We start from the raw sequence: 21,038 nt of genomic DNA on the forward strand, positions 1-21,038 counted from the left end.
ACAAAGGAGTATTTATATCAAGTAAAGGCAAGACCCAGGACCTAAGGATGGGAGAGATTCACAGGCAGAGGATAAAATGGATGAAGGAGTGTAAGGAAGCCTGGTGAGAGGTGAGTTAAAACCATAGTGGTTAGAGCCTTGAAAGCCAGATCAAGGAGTTTGTAATTAAGAGAATTAATTACAAAGCCAGAGGGACATGACCCGAGCTAGGTCTTGGGGTTGGAGCTGGCAAAGATGAGAGCGGCCAGAACTGTCAGGAGACTATTTGCACATCCCAGTGAGAAGAATAATAATCAAGGAAAAGGGGTCCCTGGATGAATGAGCTTACTGGCCCGGACATTGATACTGAGGGCAGGGCCTACCCTCTACCTGCACCACAAATTCTCCCATAGCCTTGCACTGGTAGCTCTGTGCTTGAGGCTCCCGGTCCACCTGAAGCTGGAGACAGGGTGACATCCTAGCATGGCTCTGGTTCAGTCCTACTTGCCCATTTTGATCCAGAGAGGAAGTAGTGCCCACTGGACCTCCTGGGGCCTTTGTTTCCTTCTGTCTTCATAGAACCACTCCAGAGCTGCTGTTTGGTTTTGGGTCACTTGGTGATTCATTTGCAAATCACATTTTCCTGGGTCCTAAAGGAAAAGCAAGCTTGTACACCACAAAAAGAGTGACTAGGGTGTGCCCGTATGAGCCAGATGCTGCTGCTTATACTGTAGTGCCAGCTGTAAGAGGCAGGATGGGTGCTTTGGCAATACTGGGGGTTCCCGTGGGCTCTGGAGAGCACCATGGATCTGGAGGCACTGGGTCTGACAGCAGGGAGCGGAGGCCAGAAGTGCCCCACCTGATGTACCTTCCAGCCCTGCGAGGAACAATCATGCCTAAGGGACCTACAGGAAGGACGGGGCCTTGGGCAGGTTATTCAAGACCAGAGAACCCTTCTCCCCTTCCTAACTATGGGACTTCCACGATCATGACCAGATATCAAAGACTCAAAGACAAAAGGAAACCAAACAAACCCTGCAGCAAGGGAGCATTTTCTTCCCTCTCTGACTCCTCTGAGTTGCTTAGTGGAAAGAGATCAAGGCCATACTCTACCCTGAGCAGGCCCCAAAACTTCGGAGTACTGTAAACCCACCAGGCAAACAAAATCCCTTCTTCTACCGCAGGTGGTCTCACAGCTCAGAACTCTGGGGCTTGCTGTTCCCTCTGCCAGGATGCCCTTCCTCACCTGGCCCCACTGCTGGCTGAGGAACTCTCATTCCTTTTGCAAGTATCACCTCTTCTGTGAAGCTTTCCTTTACCACTCTGCTAGCACACTCCCCGCTCCATTATTTCTGTACCTTGTACTTAACCCATCACTGCATATTGCACTCTCAGCTGTTGCACTTTAATTATTTGTCTGGAGTGATGTCATACACCTTACTCTTCTCTGTCCCCAGGGAGTAGCCTAGTATCTGCCTCATTGACAGGTGCTCACCGAGCATTGGGGCAGTCACAGAACAGAGTTAGAGATTTCCTAAGCCAGTTTTAGGGTACTACAGAATACTTTGCCTCTCCTCACCACCCCCTTAGCCACATCTGGAGATGTCTCTCTTGAAAGAGTCCTCAAAACAGGAGTCTGTGGAGGTCCCCCAAGTTCCTGATGAACTTGGGACTGAGGCCAAGGCAGAGTGGGGAAGGCTGGGAAATTTGCTGATCCCTCACTGCTCTGGAAATTGAGCCTTGTGCAGCAGCAATGTGGTGATGATTGACAACCTACTTGCAATAAAGAGCATGGGCTGTGGCCCGAGTGACTGAGCATGTTGCCTGCCCAAGGTGTCCTGACAAACCCATCTGGACATGACCAGGTGGATACTCAGGACCCAGTACATCATCCAGCTTGGGCCATGGGAAGGGTGTGTAAGATCAGCCAGGCAGGTAGGAGACCCCCAGCCACACTCCATGAAGCAAGTACCTCTGAGTGCTCAGTCTACCTTCTTCCACTTTCATGATAAGGATCCATGTCCAGGCAGGCTGTGGCAGCAAAGAGAAGGCCAGCCCCTGCCACAAGGCCTTGGCTTCCACCCCAGGCATCCTGCTTCAGACTTTGCATTCCTCTAGGATGACAATGCTCCCTGTCTCTGGCCACTTTGCCAAGCCAGAGCCCTGCCTTCCTGCCAGGGCAGCTTTTCTGTGGACTTCTCAAGCCTTAGAATTCTCTGACTGGCTTACGGCTCATCTGCTCAGCCAGGCTCCAAAGCCCAACACCACCCTCCCTATCTCCTTACCCCTAGCTTGAGTCAGCACCCAGCTGGCTGCTCAAGCCCTGGCTCTGGTCCTCCAGAGGTCTCTGGGCAAATCTGCAGCTCAGCTCTAAACACTTCCGTATTTGGTCTCTTTGGTTCATTGATCAGGAATCACATGATCTTTTAAAAACACAGCTGGTAGAGTTTCCTATCTGTGCTTCTGTATTTGGATCAGTAAATTGGGCTACCTAGAGTTTATTTAAACCTGCAGGTCTGGGTGCAGAATGAAGCTGCCCTCATGATGCCTCTTGAATTTTCTCATTTTCTGGGTCATCTTAATTCTTGAGACTAAACTAGGCCTGTTTTTGAAGCTCATTTGTCTCCTGAGTTCTTCTAAGGACTATTTTCTCTTTACACTGAGATTCACTAATTACAGGGTAAAGCACTAATCTATACTCCTCCCCTATCCCTGTACCACACCACACACACACACATACACACACACACACACACTTATTTCTCAGACAAGATGAGTCATAACTCCTTAGTCAGGTCAGTAACCCAAGGTAGTAATATTCTCTATGTTCCCTTCCTCCATCTTTTGAAATATACGCAGGTACATTGCAGATGTGGCAGAGACTGCCAGCTGTCCTCCAGGATCTAGTCTAACTGAGCACTTCACCATCCAAAATAATTACTAAATTTCCCAGCCTCCTTTCCAGCTATGTGACTAAGTTCTGATTAATGAGATATAAGAAAGATGGTGCATTCAACTTCTGGAGAGTATCCTTAAAGGGAAAAAGCATGCCCTTCCTCCTTTCTTCCTTATTCATGCTAGCTAAAAAGCTTCTGTGATGTGATAGCTGGAGTTGTATATAGCAGCTATCTTGGAACATGAGAATGAAGCCACACTTTGAGGATGGCAGATGTAGTAGCCCAACTTCACAGATGGCCTCCAATGATTTTCAACTTCTGGTATTCATGTTCTCCCATATTAAATAGGGCTGACCTGTGCAAACCAATAGGGTAACAACATAAAAAATATTGTAGCTACTGCCTTACTCTCTTTTAGATCACTTGCTCTAGGTTAGTGGAAGCCAGCTGCCATGTTGTAAGCACACTCAAGCAATGCTATGGAGGATTATAGGTGGTGAGGAACTGAGGCTTCCTGCCAACAACCAGGTCCAACTTGCCAGCAGTATTCTAGTTGTAGTCAAGCCTTCGGATCACCAGAGATCCATGTGACACCCTGACGGCACCCTCATGAGAGAACCTGAGCCAGAACCACCCAGTTTAGTCACTCTGAATTCCTGACACACAAGAAGTATGAGATAATAAGTGTTTATTGTTGTTTTAAGCCACTGAGTTTTGAAATAATTTGCTACACAACAGAGAAGAGCAACAAAATAGGAGCCTTGGCCCTCTGAAATTGTGGAGGTCCATAACAACCCTTCATACCTCCCTCAGAATTTTTTTTGAAAAAGAGAAATTAGCTTATTTTCACAACTATTATTTTACATTTTGTGTCACTCCTACTCCTGTCCCTGATTTGGCACCCGCCATTCATTCAGAAACTCTTCTAAGACTCACCAGCTGGAAGTGCCTTTGGAGGCCATCTCAGTCATTTCTCCTACCAATGGCACGTTGGGGCCTAAATCTTCCTAAGATGATGCCTAAAAATGTCTATAAAAGGAATTTCATAATGAGAACCACAGGCCAAGGATCAGGAAACACTGGTTCCAACCCCTCCTGAGGGATTTCATGTAACGGTTTGGTGACTTTACCTGACACAGAGATATCATCTTCATATGGGTCTCCCTGGGATTTCCATGAGCCTCAAACAATTTGTAAGTGCTTTAGAGAGAGCCAAGCAGCTCTACAAACTAAAGATAGTTCTCTTGCTGTGGGTCTGGTTGTCTCTGGATGGAGTTAGCCTATGTCAATATTTACAGGTGTCCCTTTCATGGACTAGTTTTCAGGTATGCACCCCATGTGGCCTACTGAGTAGATCCTTAGCAGTGATGAGATGCCCTGCTCAGTTCTATTCAGCCATGGTAGCTAACAGAACTGAGAGATGACAGTCCTGTTAGTTTATTCTTTATATTAAAGTGCTCCTTCCCGGTGCCCTGGTTGCAAGACAACGGCTGGCCCTCTGAGGCTCCCTCTCCATCCACGTCCTGCTTCATCACCGACTATGACATCTGGGCAGACTAGCCAGCTAATTCCTGACTCTCAGCATCAAAATTCCTAGACCTGCTTAATGTTCCTCACCTTCTCCCACTTGGCTCTTCCCACATCGTGAGACAGCTTCTCTCTGAAATCATAGCCTCCAAAATTGTACCAGAGGCCTTGACTGACTTCCTGCTTTCTAGATTTTTCCAGTCTTCTCTCCACTACTGCTTTTGGACTTTAACAAGGACCTTCTGTCCCTAGAGGCCTCAATTGTTTCCTCAGCCTGGCCCATCTGAATCAGCTAAACAACGATGCATTTTCATAAACCCTATATTAGTTCAGGTAATGCTAGATGCTATAACAAATTCCAAAATGTGTACTGGCTCAGACAACATAGTTGATTTCTTGCTCACAAAAAACCCAACAGGCTTTCCTGATTAGTGGTGTTTCTCCTCCAAGGGATGATTCAGGGACCAGGATCCTTGCACCTTGTGGCTCTGCCATCTTAAACATGTGGTTTCCAAGGGGGCATCAAACTGGAAGAAGGGGAAAGGAAGGGTGCAGAGGCACATCCGTTTCTTAACTATCTTGGGCTTGTACTGGAAGATGTAGTCTCTGCTGGAAAGCCTCAATTCTATTCTTTGGAAGGGCTGGGGGCGGTGACAATATTTTTTTTGGTGAACAGTTAGCTCTCTGTGGTACACACCCTTCCTTTCCTTTTGCCACACCTTCCTAACAAGACCACCACCCAGGCACTCCAGGCCAACCTGCCTTCCTGGCTTCTATGTCCTGGGAAAAAACCAAGGTAGACAGATTAGTGCCAATATAGATTTATGACCACCAAAGCCAGCAGAGCCCTGTACTCCTAGGCCTAGTTCAGATTTTCTATTTCCTATAACAAGGGTTCTAATCATCCACTCCTTGCCCTTAGCCCCTCCCCTACCCTCATTCTCAGCAAGTAAGAATTTTAGAGCCAAAGGTCACGATGCGTGTCAGTCCACTTCTTCCCCTTCTCTCTCCTCCTCCTCCACAATCATATAAACTTGTCCACGCCCACATTCACTCCAACTTCTTCTCCCCAGCTTCACAACCCAAAGAGCTCCCTAGATTTCAGACCTGTGCATCATTCCACCTGCCCACCAGATGCTTCCACCGAGGTGCCCATAGGTCTTTCATACTCATTATGTCTCTAACTGCACTCACCATTGCCTAGCTCAGCCCCCTCCCCCAAGCCTGCTTTTCCTCCTGTGCTTTTTTTCTCCTATGAAGGTGACACCCTAATCACATTGTCAATCACGAAGAAATCCTGAGGGTCATCATTGTTTCATTTCTCAAGTTAAATCCTGGTCAAAAGATTTTTTGAATCAGTTCCCTCCACCCCGTTCCTAAAAGCAAATTTTTATTTCTTGCTTGGATGCCTGCAACTCTATGCCTCTAGTCTATTCCCCTCCAAGCTGTTCTCCATGGGCATCCAGAGTGGCTGTTTCTCAGTACAAATCTGACCACAACACTCACTTTCTTAAGTGAAGTACGGACTTCCCTCTGAGGCCGCCAAGACCCCACGTGACTGGTCCCACTGTCCCTGACACTCTAACAACACCAGACATTCCTCTGTACATGCCCTGCGGATCCTTGATGCCCCACCAGTGTCACTGGTGGGTGACCCTTCTTGGTGCTGCAGGCATATCCTTAGTTTAATTCTGTCTGTGTTTATCACACTCCTCAGTAAAGTTCTTTTTCTATGCCTGCCCCCAGCACCACGAGGGCAGGAACTAGCTCTCTTTATCTCAGTATCTCAGTGCCTGGGACAGTGCTTAGCATACAGGAAGTGCTCAATACATGTTCAGAGAATGAATGAAGATGGTGAAAAGGTACCCATTGAAGGTATGAAAATCTTGATTTATATATACTTGCCTTACACTGAATGAATATTTCCTTCTCAGGAAAGCCAAAGTATATATATATATATTTATCTGTGAAATCTGATCCTTTGCCTGAGGGCCTGCCCATCAATTTATAATGACTGGCCATTTGCACAAAACCTCTTCTCTCAAAGCACTTTGCAAGGTGGTGTGGGGGGAGAGGCACAGCTCTCCTGTCCTGCCAGAGCTGTGGGCTCAGTCTTCACCATGTGACTGGCCTTGGCAATTGACTCACACCCTCTCACTGGGATCCCTACACAGGCCCTAGGAGGCGAGACAGAAAGGAATATTGTCCCCCATTTTTAAGATAAGGAAACCTGTTTGCAGGACATGAGTTGATCATCAAAAGGTGCAGAGTGGGTCTGGTATTTGTTCTTTTCTGCTATATCATAGACCATTCTGTCCCTGACCTCTGGGGCCGACATAAAGCCTCGTGAAGCCAACATGGATCCTGGGCTCTGTGGGAAACTGCCTCAGACCAGGAGGGTTGAGACGCTACCCCAGGTCCTTAGGCCATAATACTGTACGTCTTACATGTCAGCTATTCTCTCAGGTGGAGAATTATTGGAACAGACAACCATCCAAGCTGACTGGGGCATAAAGGACTCTCATGAAATCCAAATGCATGAAGCCATCTCAGGAAGCTCATTAGGCAGCCACTTTGTCCTTCCTGCTGGACCACAGGTCTTTATCTCTGCATTGCTAATCTCTTCCTCTTTTCACAAAACCCCTGACCATATTTTACAAGGCCCAACATGACCACCAGCCTTGAGTTGGCCTAATTCACAACTCCAGGGCCCACCACCATAGAAGCAGAGTGTCAGAGCCTTGGGAACACCTAGTTGGCTCAACCTAGACGATGGTTGGTTCTCCCAGGTTAGGCTTGAGTCCCAGCCCAACACCTGGAACATGGGCAACGGGATTGGGTCAGCTGGTATGAACAGGGCAGCAGGGATTGTGGCAGGGGAATCCTAGGAAAGATGGAGGTAGGGAGCCAATTACAAGTATAGGGAAAACTGAGAAAGATGTTGAAATTTTGTGGGTGTCTTGAATCACTAACTTACCCACCGAGGTTATCTCTGCCTTTTGTTGACATTTCTCAACTCTAAACATGGAACTTAAGTTATAAAATCTTAATAGTAATGCAAGTAATTCTTGTTCACAGAAATGCAAATTGTGGAATACTAATGACTATGGCCTTGTGGAGATCGATCAGTTTTGCGTCCATTTCTAAAATCATTTCAACATTCCTTATCTGACTATCCTGTGTGATCCTTTGACTTATCCTTTGAGTTGACTGTAATATTTTAGTAGTTCTCAGTCTTAAAATTAACGTGTTAAATTTTTGACACGTTAATTTTACATCTTAGGAGAGTCATGATTACGTACTCTTTTAAAACTTATCAGTAAATATAGACAAAGCCTCTATGATCACATACTCATTTTAGAAACATTACTGATACAGAGAAAAAATTTTAGAAGAATACACAAGAAACTGTTAATGGCTACTTATGGGTGAAAAGCAAAGGAGGAGGCACTCACTTTTCATTTTTTATCTTTTTGTATGTTACAAGAATTTCAACGGAAGTTGTCTAAGCAAAAATTTAAGGGCCATTTGTTTTCTTTTTTAATATATTTTTTATATATATGTAAAAATAGTATTCATTTTAAGCTGTACATATGGTTGTTTGGACTTTCCTGATTGTATATTATATTTTAAAATAAAATAAAAGAAACTGGATTCATGTTATCGTTAAATTTTGTAAATTTTATGGGCCCAGCACACTTCTGCTGTGCTAAATTTTGTAAATTTTAAAGGAAAAAATAAACCAAATAGGTAAAACTACATCTGGGTCTATTGCTCCAAGCTAGCCACAAGGCTGCCAGAAGGTGGTTATGACATGCTGTCTGCCTGCAGGGAATAGGATAAGGTTTGGGGCCCACCCACCAGCCAAATGGTTCCAGACACTTACCACACCTACCCTGTGTCAGGAGCTGCTTAGGTGAGGAGACTTCCCCACTGTTCAACACCAGCTGCCTCTCCACCCTCCAGCCCGCATGCAGCCCAACTCAGAGAACACTGATGGAAGATGACGCCAGAATGGGAATCCCTTCTTCCTGGCCTCCTCCCCTAACAACCGGAGAGGCATCCTGCCCTCCCTATCTTGCCGCTGAAAGGGGAGAATCATTGCCAAACCACTGCTTGTACAACAATGCACTTCTGAGAAGGGTACACAAAATTTTTCTCAACTCAATTGTCTTCCTCCTGACTTATTCGATGGTCTTGATGTGCTCAGCCTTCAAGCTCATGGGTGGCTCACCTACTAGTAATGACTCCCAATACTTTATATTCTTCTGTCTTCTTTAGCCAACCTATAAACCAGTATTTAAGTACATGAAGATAGAACCCTCCTTCTAGGAATTCTTCCATCAACCACATTTGGATATTTGTCTCTGCTGTTTTCTTAGTGTGTGTATGTGGTGAGGGAGGCTACACCAACAGGCAGTGGGTCCATCTCTCGGCCCCAGGAACCTCTCCTGCAGGATCTTTAGCATGAGTATGTGCAGTCCCTTGTACTTGGCACATCTGCAGGCAGATGCTTCACTAATGAACTCTAGCCTAGGAGGACCAAGGAAGAAGGAAAAGCATGAGCCCAGGGCTTCCTCTCACTTGCTGCACACTCTCAGCTAGCCTGACAAGGGCCAGTCCTTCTCACACTGACCCACTAAACACAGAGCTGCGGCCACTCTGAATCCTGGGGCTGGTGCTGCAGGTTCTCTTGAACACCTTCCCAAGTAGCACATCACTTCTTACAGACTGCTATGGGGAGGGAGAGCCTTATTCATAGTGCCACTTCTTGGGGAATGTTTGAACTCAGACACCAACGTTGTCTGATCACATTACTCCCTTGCCATTGCTTCTAGCACTAAGTCCAAGCTCTGCGGAATGGCCTTCAAGTCCCTTCCTTCCCAATCTGGCCCCAGCTATATCTCTCTACGCTATGTACTCTGCTGTTTAACCACTCATTCACCCCATGCATACTAGATTCCAATTTGTGCGTTGAAGGCTGTTTTCCAAGCCCTCACAGCTGCCCCAAATGCCTCATTTCCAAAGCAGCTTCTCTTGTATTAACTGGTGTCATCAGAATTGCATTACTACAGATGCAGATACAGGCATGCCAGTGCCCGCTCTAACGCAGGACCTTACCCTGGTTCTTACACCATTCCTGTGGCTGCACCTGGGTGAAAAGCACACAGACCACTTTCCAGAATGGCTCTCTCCACAGGAACAGCTGCAGAGTCCTTCCATCTCTCAAAAGCTCACTGCCATGGAGCAGAGGCAGTTGTATTAGGATACATCACAGCATCTCGCTGCCAAAGTGACAGCTACAATTATGTTTTGGCCGACAGCTGGAGATGAGAGAATATACAAACAGCCAAGACCTCATGAGCCTCCATGAATCAGCAGTTTGTGTTACATGTCTAGCTGGTAGGTGAGGTGAGCCTACCCTGCCAGTCGTCCAGTCTTCCCTTGGTGGGCAGCCTGCTGGCTACAGACCTCAAGTTAGCACTTGGGACCCTCAGGTGAAGTCCTCCACTGGACAGTGATAGTTAATGCCCCCTTAGGCCACCCCAGGTGTCAGATCTGCAGAAAAGTAGGCTGGTCAAGCCCAGGCAAGGCCCAATTCTTGATTGCCAGGCAAGGGCAGGGAAAGGAAAAGCAAAGGGCTGAGCAGCCCAGCGGGGAAGCCCATTATGCTGGGCAACCTGGAGGGAGTGTGCTCTTGATAGACAGAGGGTCTTTATAGAGGCCCCAGGACACCACCTCGATGAGGAGCCTCAGGGCCATAAGCTATGAGAAAAGGAATGACATCAGCCTAGGGACCAAGACACCAGAGAGAAAACAGCAGCAGCAGAGGCAGCAGTTTCCACTGACTGAGGCTTCCATGTGCCAGGCACTCTGTTGACTGCTTTATATCTGTTCCTTCTTTTCATCTTCACCACACTCAGTGAGGTAGATTCTTTTATTATCCCCATTTTACTGGTGAGGAAACTGAGTCTCAGAGAGGAATTGTGAGGAATGGAGGCTGTGTAGCTGGCAAGTGTGGAGATGGAATCTGAGCCCAGACAATCTAGCTCCAGAGCTTGGTTGGTTTATGCCTCATGATCTCGATTTGGCCCTTTTGATCCAGTCTTGGCAGCTTAGAGACACCCCGTGCGTTCCTCACACAGGGTAGGTTGAACTAGGACCTCTAAGTAGACTTTGGCTTGAAAGCCAAGATGTTGCCCCCAAAAAATAAACAACAGCTTCAGATGACAGGTGCTGTACCATGGAATTGCGGGGGGAATCTAAAAGCTACCAGGATTTCCTCATTGTACATGTTTGCATGTTCAGCAGAACTAGCGTCATTAGGAAGCTGTTCTGTGGCCAGCACTGCCCCTGGATACAGAGGGCAGGAGCAGGAACTATCCTCTCTCTTTGACTCACAGGCCATCCAAGGTCCCAGCACCCGAAGGTGGCCTCCTGAGCCCAGGGCTTGCCTCTTACTCAGCCTGGACCTAGGTTCTAGCCAGGGCCTCTGGGAGGGGCGGGTTTAGACTCTTGGGATTCTCCGAGGAGTACTGTAGCCCTTTTCAGGCCCCTTGTTGGAGCAGAATTTGCTGCAAACGCATGCAGACAAGGAGGCAGCAGGCTAGCAACTCTGTTCCACATGCTTCCAAAGTGGGATTGTGAAAGGCCAGTGGGACTGAGGTGCGGGTGTGTTTGTATTTCAAGTGGCTGCTGCCCATGAATCACCAGTTTCATTTTGTGCTCTCAGCTCTGTGAAGGCATCATTTCCACCCAGCCTCACATGGAGCTGGCGGCCAGAGCCTCTTAGTGGGGCTATAAATAGCAGATCATCAACTCACCTCCTCTGAGCTCATCACAGGCTCTCCGTTTACTGTGTCTTCCTGCTGCCTGCACGTCACTCACTCAGATTTCCCAGGTGAGGCCTGTCTAAGACCCAGCACAACAAGCCCTGGGGGCTTCAGGGTTTAGGTCCCCAGAGATGTTTAGGGAGACAACAAGGGCAATGGCAGACTTTTGAAAGGCTCGACATTTAAGATGTCATCATTATAATTTCAGGCCTCTGAGCTCCTCTCCAATTAAACGTAGCAGCAAGGGACTGTCATTTCTCTAATAGTCCTAGAAATAAAAGGCAAAGGACTCACCAAGCACACACCCAGAGAAAGCCACCAAGAGCGGGTAGCAACAAATAAAAGGTTTCTTGCCTTCCTGTGGACTTGTCTCCTAACACTGAATGAAATACTTTATGGCTCACTGGCTTCAGAAGTGAGATCACATTTTTTAGTATTACTCACAGCTACCATTTACAGAGTGCTCCCTGCATGCCAGGCTCTGTGCCCAGCCTTTGCATGCTGCATCTCATTAAGTCATCACAATAGCCATATTGAGTTAATGCTGGCATCATTAGCTTTCTGTAGGTGAGGAGGCTATGGTTCTCAGCCTCACACGGACGGACAGGGCAATCAGATCCAGAGCTCAGTCTCTGAACCACCACACTTTCTGCTCCTACAGAACGGAGCTGTGTGTGTGTCCATGTATATGCATGCATGTCTCCATGCATGTATGCGACCAGAGGGGTCTGAACTGTAGTCTCTTTTTCCCAGCTCCATGCACTCCATGACTGTATGTAGGAGCCAGATGCTCAGAGTCATCTTCCCTAAAATCCCCTGGCATTCTGAATATCCCTTGTCACCATTTTCTCTCAAATCTGATCTCCTTCCAGTTCTCCTGCAGGGAGGGGACCAGACTTCATTGGCTCTCCAGGGCCAGCTCAATGGTCTCCTCATGCCTCCTTCCCACAGGTCGAAACAGGCAGAGGTCAGGTGGGACTCCCCCATTGTCGATCTATTTCTTCCTCTATCTCCCAGAGTCACAACCCCATTTTTGAGGTCTGGTGCTCTTTATTGGCTTGTCACAATAGCCTTCCAGCTTAGTGCTACATCTGGGGGATGTTTTAAGAACACTGATTCTTGATCCCAGATCAGAGGCCAGGGGTTGGATTTTTAAAAAGCTCCCCCAGTGATCTTGGTAGCTGGGGTTAAGAACCACTTTGTCTAACTGGCCTCCTAGATTCCAGCCTCTCCCTTCTCTAAACCCTCTCACTCACAGCTATCAGCTTAATTTTCTTGATGCATAGTTTAACTCAAGTCATTCTCCTGCTCAAGATCCTTGGGTGGTTCCCCATTCCCTACAGGAAAGCGCAAATTCCCTAGCAGGGCATTTGAAGCCCTCTCCATCCTGATCCACCCACTCTCCTACTAACCCCTTGCCTTACCTCACAGAGTCACCTTTTCCTGTGACAGCCTTCTGGCCCTGCTCTCTTTCCTTAGCTTGTCTGGACTTCAGCTGTCATCTCGACACAGAGGAGCACACAGAAACAGCAGCGATCCTTCTCTAAGACTTTCAGCCCTTCAATAGGAGGAATGAAGGATTATTGCTAAAATGCCCCCTCTTAATTCAAGAGCCACGTGTGCAGCTTTAAATGAAGAGAGTTTTGTGTGGCTTGAAGATGAAAGGAGATCCGCCAGCAGATACAACACAATAGCAGTAATGTGTAAACACAGGATGGGGGTGGAGGGGAGCTCATGATTAATTCAGAGGAGATGGTATTTCGGCATTTTCCTTGCTTTTATTCAAGCCCAGAAGACAGCGCAGGTTTGGTAAGCACCAGGGCCACGTTTTAAAGTGCCTCTCCGGTTCTTAGACATAAGCAGAGAAACATATTCAGGTCTTGATCAAAAGGTCATGAGTGTTTTACTAATATGATTAAACAATGTGTGTGTTTGGACTTTGCTCTTCTTCCCATAAAGAAACATGTACCCCATAATAAAATAAAATGTGACTGTGTTGACTGACAGCATGAGTTACTTCAGAACGGGGCCTAGAAATTGTTCCCTTCTAGTGCTTCGGAGTGAAAATGGACCCCCAAAGAACTTCTGGTTAAATGTGGCAGAAGAGCCTCTCATGAATCTCTGTCTGCTCCCTCCCAATACCCTACCACAAACGATAAAGGAGTAAAAAGAGTTACAAATCCACAAGGTCTATGAGAATAGGAGATAGCAGCAGACAAAGATGTCAGCACATTTTTGGAAGGTGGGAAGCAGATGAAGGAGCGGTGAATCACACGGCAGTGTGGGAGAGGTTGAAGGCCTGATGCCTACAGAGGGGTTCCTGGTGAGAAGGTGGGAAGCAGGGCAAGCTGCAGGGAGAGAGAAGGCAGAGGTGCAAATGGGAGGACTGGTGGAGCCTGTGTAAGAGCACAGTCCCAGTGGCCAGTGGAATCACCACACCTTGCCTACTCCTGCAGAAGACCTGAGGTACTCGCTGGGGAATATGGATCAGCCCATCAGGCACTGTGGAGGGGGCGTATGAAGTACAGAACTGAAAATATGGGAAATAAGTGGAAATCTAGATACTAAAAGGTAAAATCCCAGCTCCCTTTCCTCACCTTGCTTCTAGACAAACTGGCAGCCAGTCACACCTCTTAGTCCGAGGCTGGAAACTACAGAATCCCTTTCAGTAGAACTGAGGAGGCTCAAGGGAAAGACGTACTGATATGGACATTTGGGACCCTCAGTGGAAGAGCCAGCTCATGACCAACCACCTCCTACAGGGAAGTCCATCATTAGACAAGCTCTACCCAAGCATCCTGACTAGCTAATCATCTCTTTAGCACACAAGTTTTAAATATGATCAGAGAGTCAAGATTCCCAGACTTTTAAGGCAAGCTTCGGACATGAGGTACAGATATGTGGGTGAAGGGGAGGAATGGAAGAGGAGAAAAAATGCATAAGTTCATGGAGGAGAAGAAAGCTTTTAAAATACTATAAAATCCTCAGGGAGGGAAAATAAGGTTTACAACTCAAGGTTCATTATTATGAAATGTCAGAACACTAGGGATAAAGAAAAGACCCTAAAAGGACCCAGGATGGAAAAACAGGTCAATTCAAAGAATGAAGTATCAGAATGGCACCAGACTTCTCAGCAGCAGCACTGGAAACTGGAAGACAGTGGAGTGAAGCCTTCAGAATTCTGAGTGAGAATTATTTGTGGCTCAGAAATCTAAACCCAAACCATGAATTAAGAGAAATGGTAGAATAAAAGATGCCTTCAGTCACGGGAGATCACAAATAACTTGCCTCTCATGCTCCCTTTCTCAGGAAACTCTCTACCCAAACAAGACTAATCCAAGAATGAGGAAGACATGCCCAGGAGAAGGGATGCCCAGGATGGTGGGGGAAAAGCCCCTGGATGACAGCAGGAAAGGAGGCCCGAGGATGAGCATTCCCTCTGAACTAGAGAATAGAAGACTTTCAGGACAGAGATGGGCCAAATGGATTACCCGACAGGGCAGTTAGGTGGGAAATTATGCTGAGGGGCTATTAGAGGGTTGTGAGAATTAATAGTAAGTTTATTTAAAAAAATGAGTACATAAAAAATATGAGGCAATTACTATCTACAGAAAACCCACAACATATAAACTGTTTAAAAAAAGTAAATGTAATATCAAAAACAATTTACATAGCCATAATAATGTAAACATACAGCATTGATTTAACCAGACTGTAATAAACAATTTGGGAAGTTGGGGGAAAGAGAAGGAGTATGCAGGTGCTGGTGGCCAAAGAAACAAACCCTCATCTCCCATAACTGCAAGAAAATTGATACTCTCAAAAATTGACAAATCAACAAAATAGCACTATAAGCATATTATGTAGAAATATGGGGAGGAGGTTAAAAGGGGGAAAATCAGCAGAAAAGAATTTAATTGGGTACCTCTGGGGATCAAACCGGTGGTAGAACAGGGGACTGATGTTTTTTTACCATATGCCTTTTAGTACTATTTGACTTTTTATATTTTATGTTTGTATACATTATTTTCATGAAAATGAAATTTGTAAAAGGAAAATAGAAAATATCTTAAATTGACAAAACAAAAAATTTTTAAAGTGTTAAATATTCATTAATTACAGCTCTGTAATTTGTTTCTGTCCTGTTGATCTTCCTCTCCATTTACTCATTCAGGTATTCCTTCATTTATTTTCTTTCAAAGTCTTAAATATTGATTGAAAAATATGGTAGGGTTGCCAAAGAAAATACATTTGGGATATACTTACACTAAACAATTATTCGTTATTTATCTGAAATTCAAATTTAACCAGACGTCTAGTATTTTATTTGCTAAATTTGGTACCTTAAAATGTGGGCTCTCTCTTCACTGTTTTTGCAGGCTAGGCCTGTGGCTAAAAAGATAATGGAATCAGAAAGTTCTTTGGCAATTAATATTCACGGTGTGGGAGATATGTATAGAAACTGACAAAACTTCCTGGTTCTATGCCAGTGGTGATTTGGTATCTACTCAAGATGTGTCTCGAGTGGTGTCAACCAGCTCCTGGCCAGTCTCTGTGAGTTCAGAAGTACATTTCAAGGAGTGCAGGGCCTGTCCTGCGACTGGCAGCAGGGTGTACCTGAGGGCCAAAGGCCTGAGACTCTTCCTTCCACCTGTCCCCTAAGGGCACAGAAGCTGAGCCCAGGACTCCTACAGGCCATCACTGAACTTGGGCTGCATTTTCTCTCCTGAGAGAGAGGAGGGCAGGATGACAAGGGACCTAAATTTAGGTAAATTAAGGAGAGGGATCACACCCATGTCATCAACTCTCACCTTTTATTGAAAAATTATCTCTTTAAGCTAATTTACATAGGTGCCTAATCTTGTCTACAATGTGCTTATCAAGAGTTTTACTTTCAAAGGATTTTGTCAAACCTGTGGGGAAATGCACTACCACCAACAATTAATGGTAGGGATATAACCACTTTTCCCGATTTGTGCTGGGAAAACTTTTCTTCCGGGTTAATAGAATTAAGACTATGTGCATCTTCCTGAAAGCTAAAATCATCTTTGGAATTTATAAATATATAATTTGGAAGTACATATACATAAATGTATAAAGAGAAACAGCTAAAATCTAGATATTTAAAAAGAAAAATGAACACAAATATAAAGCATTTTTGTTGTTTTGCCATTAATCATTCCTTACGTGAGTAGATGTCAACAGCAGCTAGGCAGGCAACAGGTTTCAGAAATCCAATTGGGATTAAGATGATTAACCAGCCACAGTCTTATTTTACAAAACTAGTAGGCAGAATAACAAACGGTTTGCTTTGCTTAAACATTTTCAAGGCTTCCTAAAAACAAAGAGCTGTGGCTCTATCTATCTATCCATCCATCCATCCATCCATCCATCCATCCATCTATCATCTATCTAAATTGTAAAATATGTAGTTATGTATCTAGTTTAATCATGAACTTATTATAGATGTGAAATGACTGGGAGCTCAGTTCAATTTAAGGGGTATTTTGTATTTTTTCAAGCAGCTCTAATTGTTTAAAGTTCTTCTATTTAAAGATGAAATCTGACTCTATACAGCTCTCACTCTTTGGCCCTATGCCTGCTTTGAAAAGCAAAAAATGAGCTGTCTTCTACAAAACAGCCCTTCAAAGATCTGAAGACAGTCACAGAGCCTCTCCAACTGTGTCCTCTGCTCCTCTGTAACCTGGTCTCCCGGTTCCCCTCCTCCATTCTTTCCTTGTAAGCACTTTAGTTCATCAATGCTGTGCTTAAAATAAGGCACTCAGACTGAACTTCTCCTGGTATGGCCTGAGGCGTACAAAATAGCAAAGAACTACAACTTTCTGTGATCTTGAATGCTGAACATCCATTCACTTAGGTAAAAGCAGCCAGCCACTTGACTGCTGTTATAAGAATATCAATTTGAAGATTTCTGGCAGAGAGAGAAGACCTGTCTAATTCAATTATTTAAAAAAAAAAAAACTTAAGCTTACATTTACAACAGGTTAAAACATTCATACATTTTGATACAGAAATACCATCTTATATGAATATAAATAATAGATTAACAGACAAACTTGCAAAACAGAAGCTAACCAGAATTTAGTCATTACTACCTTTACAGTAAGGAACTGGGTAACTTCCTGTAGTAGGAAGCCTTTGGGGAATGTAATTTCAATTGCCTTGTGATGTTAATTTGAGGCAATTATCATAAGTAGACTAAAAAAGTTTTACATACTATTTGTCCTTGTGAGAGCCCTGTGCTGTTGGTGAGTTAGGATAGAGAAGCCCTTGGAGAATAATATTCAGAATATAGACACCTCTTTAAAAGTCATGAATCTCAAGGTTTCAAAGCTTTTAATGTTTCCTAGCCTTTGGCTGGAAAAACCTTCCTCTGTAGATGCTGGGAAGCCAGCTCGAAGAGCTCCAAGAGCTTTCTCCACTTGATATTTTTAGTGCGCCTGAATTTTCAGCTTTTCCAAGGCAAAATGGGCAAGAATAAAACCACTGCTCCAGTCCATTTGGCTGTTTTAGAACAGTTTTGTTGTGTATGAAGGGAAAGTAGGTATTTTCCCCCCTTGCCACTTCTAGGACCACTCTGAATTTAGGTCACTTGCTGAGCTTGTATGTGGAGGGAAGGGAAGAAAAAAAACCCTGGGGGCCATGGTTCAGTGCTCTCATCTGACTGCCCACTAGGAGGCCTCCTTGAGCCACTTCCACGGGTGTTTTTTCTCTGGTCGGACTGGCCCTTTTCAAGACCAAAATCAGAACAGAAGAGCTGAAAATGCTGGAGGGTGAATAAGGGATAGCTATTTTTCTAGCCCATGTCTCTGTGCCAGGGCCTCTGCGCTGAAGGCTTTTACAGAGCTTCAGCCACAAAGTGGGGGGCTAAACAAAAAGAAGGAAGGTTTTGCTCAAGAGAGTCTGGAAATTAAAAAATCTGAGAACAGTGATTTGCAGTCTTGCATGATTCACCAATTTTAAAGAGGAAGCCTGTGGCTGGTAGGTATGGAAACTTAAGCCCAAACTTTCTAGAAGGTACTTTGGCAAAACATAGTAATAGCTTTAAAAGTATTCATGCTTTTTGAACCAGGAATTCCACTGCTAGAAGTTTATCAGAAGGAAAATAAAACCTGGATGTCCATAGAAATTTAGTTGAAAGGATAAGTCATAGTAGCATTGATTAAATTTTTTATTATAATTTTAAAATAGGAAAATGTTCCATTTCAGAAGGAACACAGCAGTGGTTTAGTTTTGAATTGACTCACTCAATAAGGACAACAGCAAGTCTGCCAACTACGTATTTAGTGAAACCAGGAGAAAGATGCAACCTCCAAAGTTTTGATAAGAGCTGCCAAAGGTAAAAAAGCAGGAAACCTGGTGAAAAACCTAGCATGAGGATGGGATGTCGACCCTCAGAGAGTTCAGAAAGCTCCTGCAATTCCCTTCCAGAAGGGGAAGACACCACTCTGAAAGGGAACTATGAGAACAAGACATTAATTGAACAAAGCAAGACTGCTGGGGACAATGAGTAGTCTTGGAAAGCACTGGAAAAATGATAAAACTTTAAAAAGTGAGTATATTGTCTTAGAAACAAAGGCTGTAAAGAAATCTGGGAATGAGAGAAGGTCTCCTCAACGAAGCTCTGAAATCCAGAGAAGAGGTAACTTCTCACAGGGACCATGTTTGAGGTCTGTCATTATGACAAGAGAAACAACTCCCCTGGTCCCACCTGTTCACCCCTCCACTTCAGGGCAACAATAACTACCACAACCAGTGGAACACCACCGGTAAGACACTCAAAGGAAGGGAAATATGAGTCAAGGATTCTATCCAGCCTAACTGATCTTCAAATATAAGACCTATAGATGAACATTTTAAAACCTGTGAAAAATCAGGGAATATTATTATCATGAGCATTTTCTGAAGAACCTACTAGAACCATGAAACAACAGTCTCAGCACCACTGAGCAAGCCTGAAAAAATCCAGGTAAAAGGCCCTTCCTTTAGCATTGAATGTATTTAACTGTAGAAATAAGAGTAAACAGATATGAAGGTTAGGGTGAAGGATCAGAATGCAGATGTTACATGCCTTAATACTGCAGAAATTTCTCACTGCTAATAAAAAACTGAAGAACAGAGAGAGAGAAGATAGGAAAAAGAACGAATTAACTGATCACCTCAAATTAATCGATTCAAAAGACAGTATTTAAAGTTTCCAAATCAATGTTCATAGCAGCATTATTCATGGTGGCCAGGACATGACCACCAAAGTGTCCTATGATCGGATAAAGAAGATGTGGTTCATATATACAGTGGAATGTTACTCAGTCATAAGAAAAAATGAAATATTACCATCTGCAACGACATGGATGGACCCTGAGATAATCATACTAAGCGAAATAAGTCATACAGAAAAAGTTGAAAACCATATGATTTCGCTCATGTGTGGGATATAAAACTAAAAGCAACAGAGACTCATGGACATGGACACTGCATGAGTAGTTACCAGAGGGAAGCGGGGAGGGAAGAGGTAGATAGAGGTAAAAGGGGTCAAATATTAGATGATAAAAATAAATTTAACTTTGAATGGTGAACACACATGCAATATTGTTGAATTGTATACTTGAAACCTATTTGATTTTATTAACTGATGTCACCTCAATAATTTTAATTAAAAAAATAATAAATACAATAAAATTTCCGAATCAAGAAAAAGCTTAAGCATGTGTAACATAAACATTAATATTGATAATTCTACTGACTGTGTGATGGACGAGAAGCGAAGGGTAGAGGGTGAGATTACAAGATAATTTTACTGTTGCTCACAGTAGGTAACCAAAAGATAGTTCCCAAAGAGAGTGGACCAACAGTATTTTATAAATATAACTTTTAGAACAAAATTGTAAACCTTCCTAAATATCAAAACCACATTAAGAAAAAAGGCAAATACATAATGAAAACACAACACAAAATAATAGATTTGAGACCAAATATATCTATCACCTCAATAAATATCAATAGGTTTAACTCATGTTTTTAAAATAGTTTTCAAAATAGATCACAAAGCCCAATCCAACTATAGGCTATATATGTATAAGACAAAATGATTTAGAAAAGTTAATAATGAAAGAATGGGCAAAGAAAGGCATACTAGAATAATATAAACATTAAAAAATCTTAATATCTGACAACACAGAATTCAGAACAAAAGGTTTAAACAAGATAAAGAGAAGTGCTTTTTAATGCTAAAGACTACGATTCACCATGAAAATTTAAGTTATGAGTATATATGCATCAAGTAATGCAGTAGGAACTTTCATATAAGAGAAACTATAGAGATGCAAGGAGATTTAGACAAGATCCACTAAAAAAAGAAGACTCTGATTCACTTTTACTAATCTAAAACAGACCAGTGGTCAAAATTAAATGAGGATCTAGGAGTCTAAACAAAACAATAAAAAAGGTAGATGTTCTGATATGCATCATACATTGTGCCATGAGATTAGAGAATATATTTTCTTTTCCAGTGCTCTGGAATATTCATATACACACAAAAGCTTTTATGTTAGGCCTCAAACCAAACTTCATTAAATTCCCACTGTAAAAATAATATAGATAGATAGCATTCTATAATAACACAATAAACACTGACATTGATAACATATTCAGAAAACAAATAAAAAGTACCCTTCTATTTGGATGTGTGTGGGGGGTCTATATTAAATAACTCCATGATCAAAGAGAAAATACGAATTCAAAACTACAGAATTTCTAGAAAACAATAATAATGAACATATCA

Source organism: Pteropus alecto, unplaced genomic scaffold (assembly GCF_000325575.1).
Source record: "Pteropus alecto unplaced genomic scaffold, ASM32557v1 scaffold78, whole genome shotgun sequence".
In the NCBI taxonomy this organism is placed as follows: domain Eukaryota; kingdom Metazoa; phylum Chordata; class Mammalia; order Chiroptera; family Pteropodidae; genus Pteropus; species Pteropus alecto.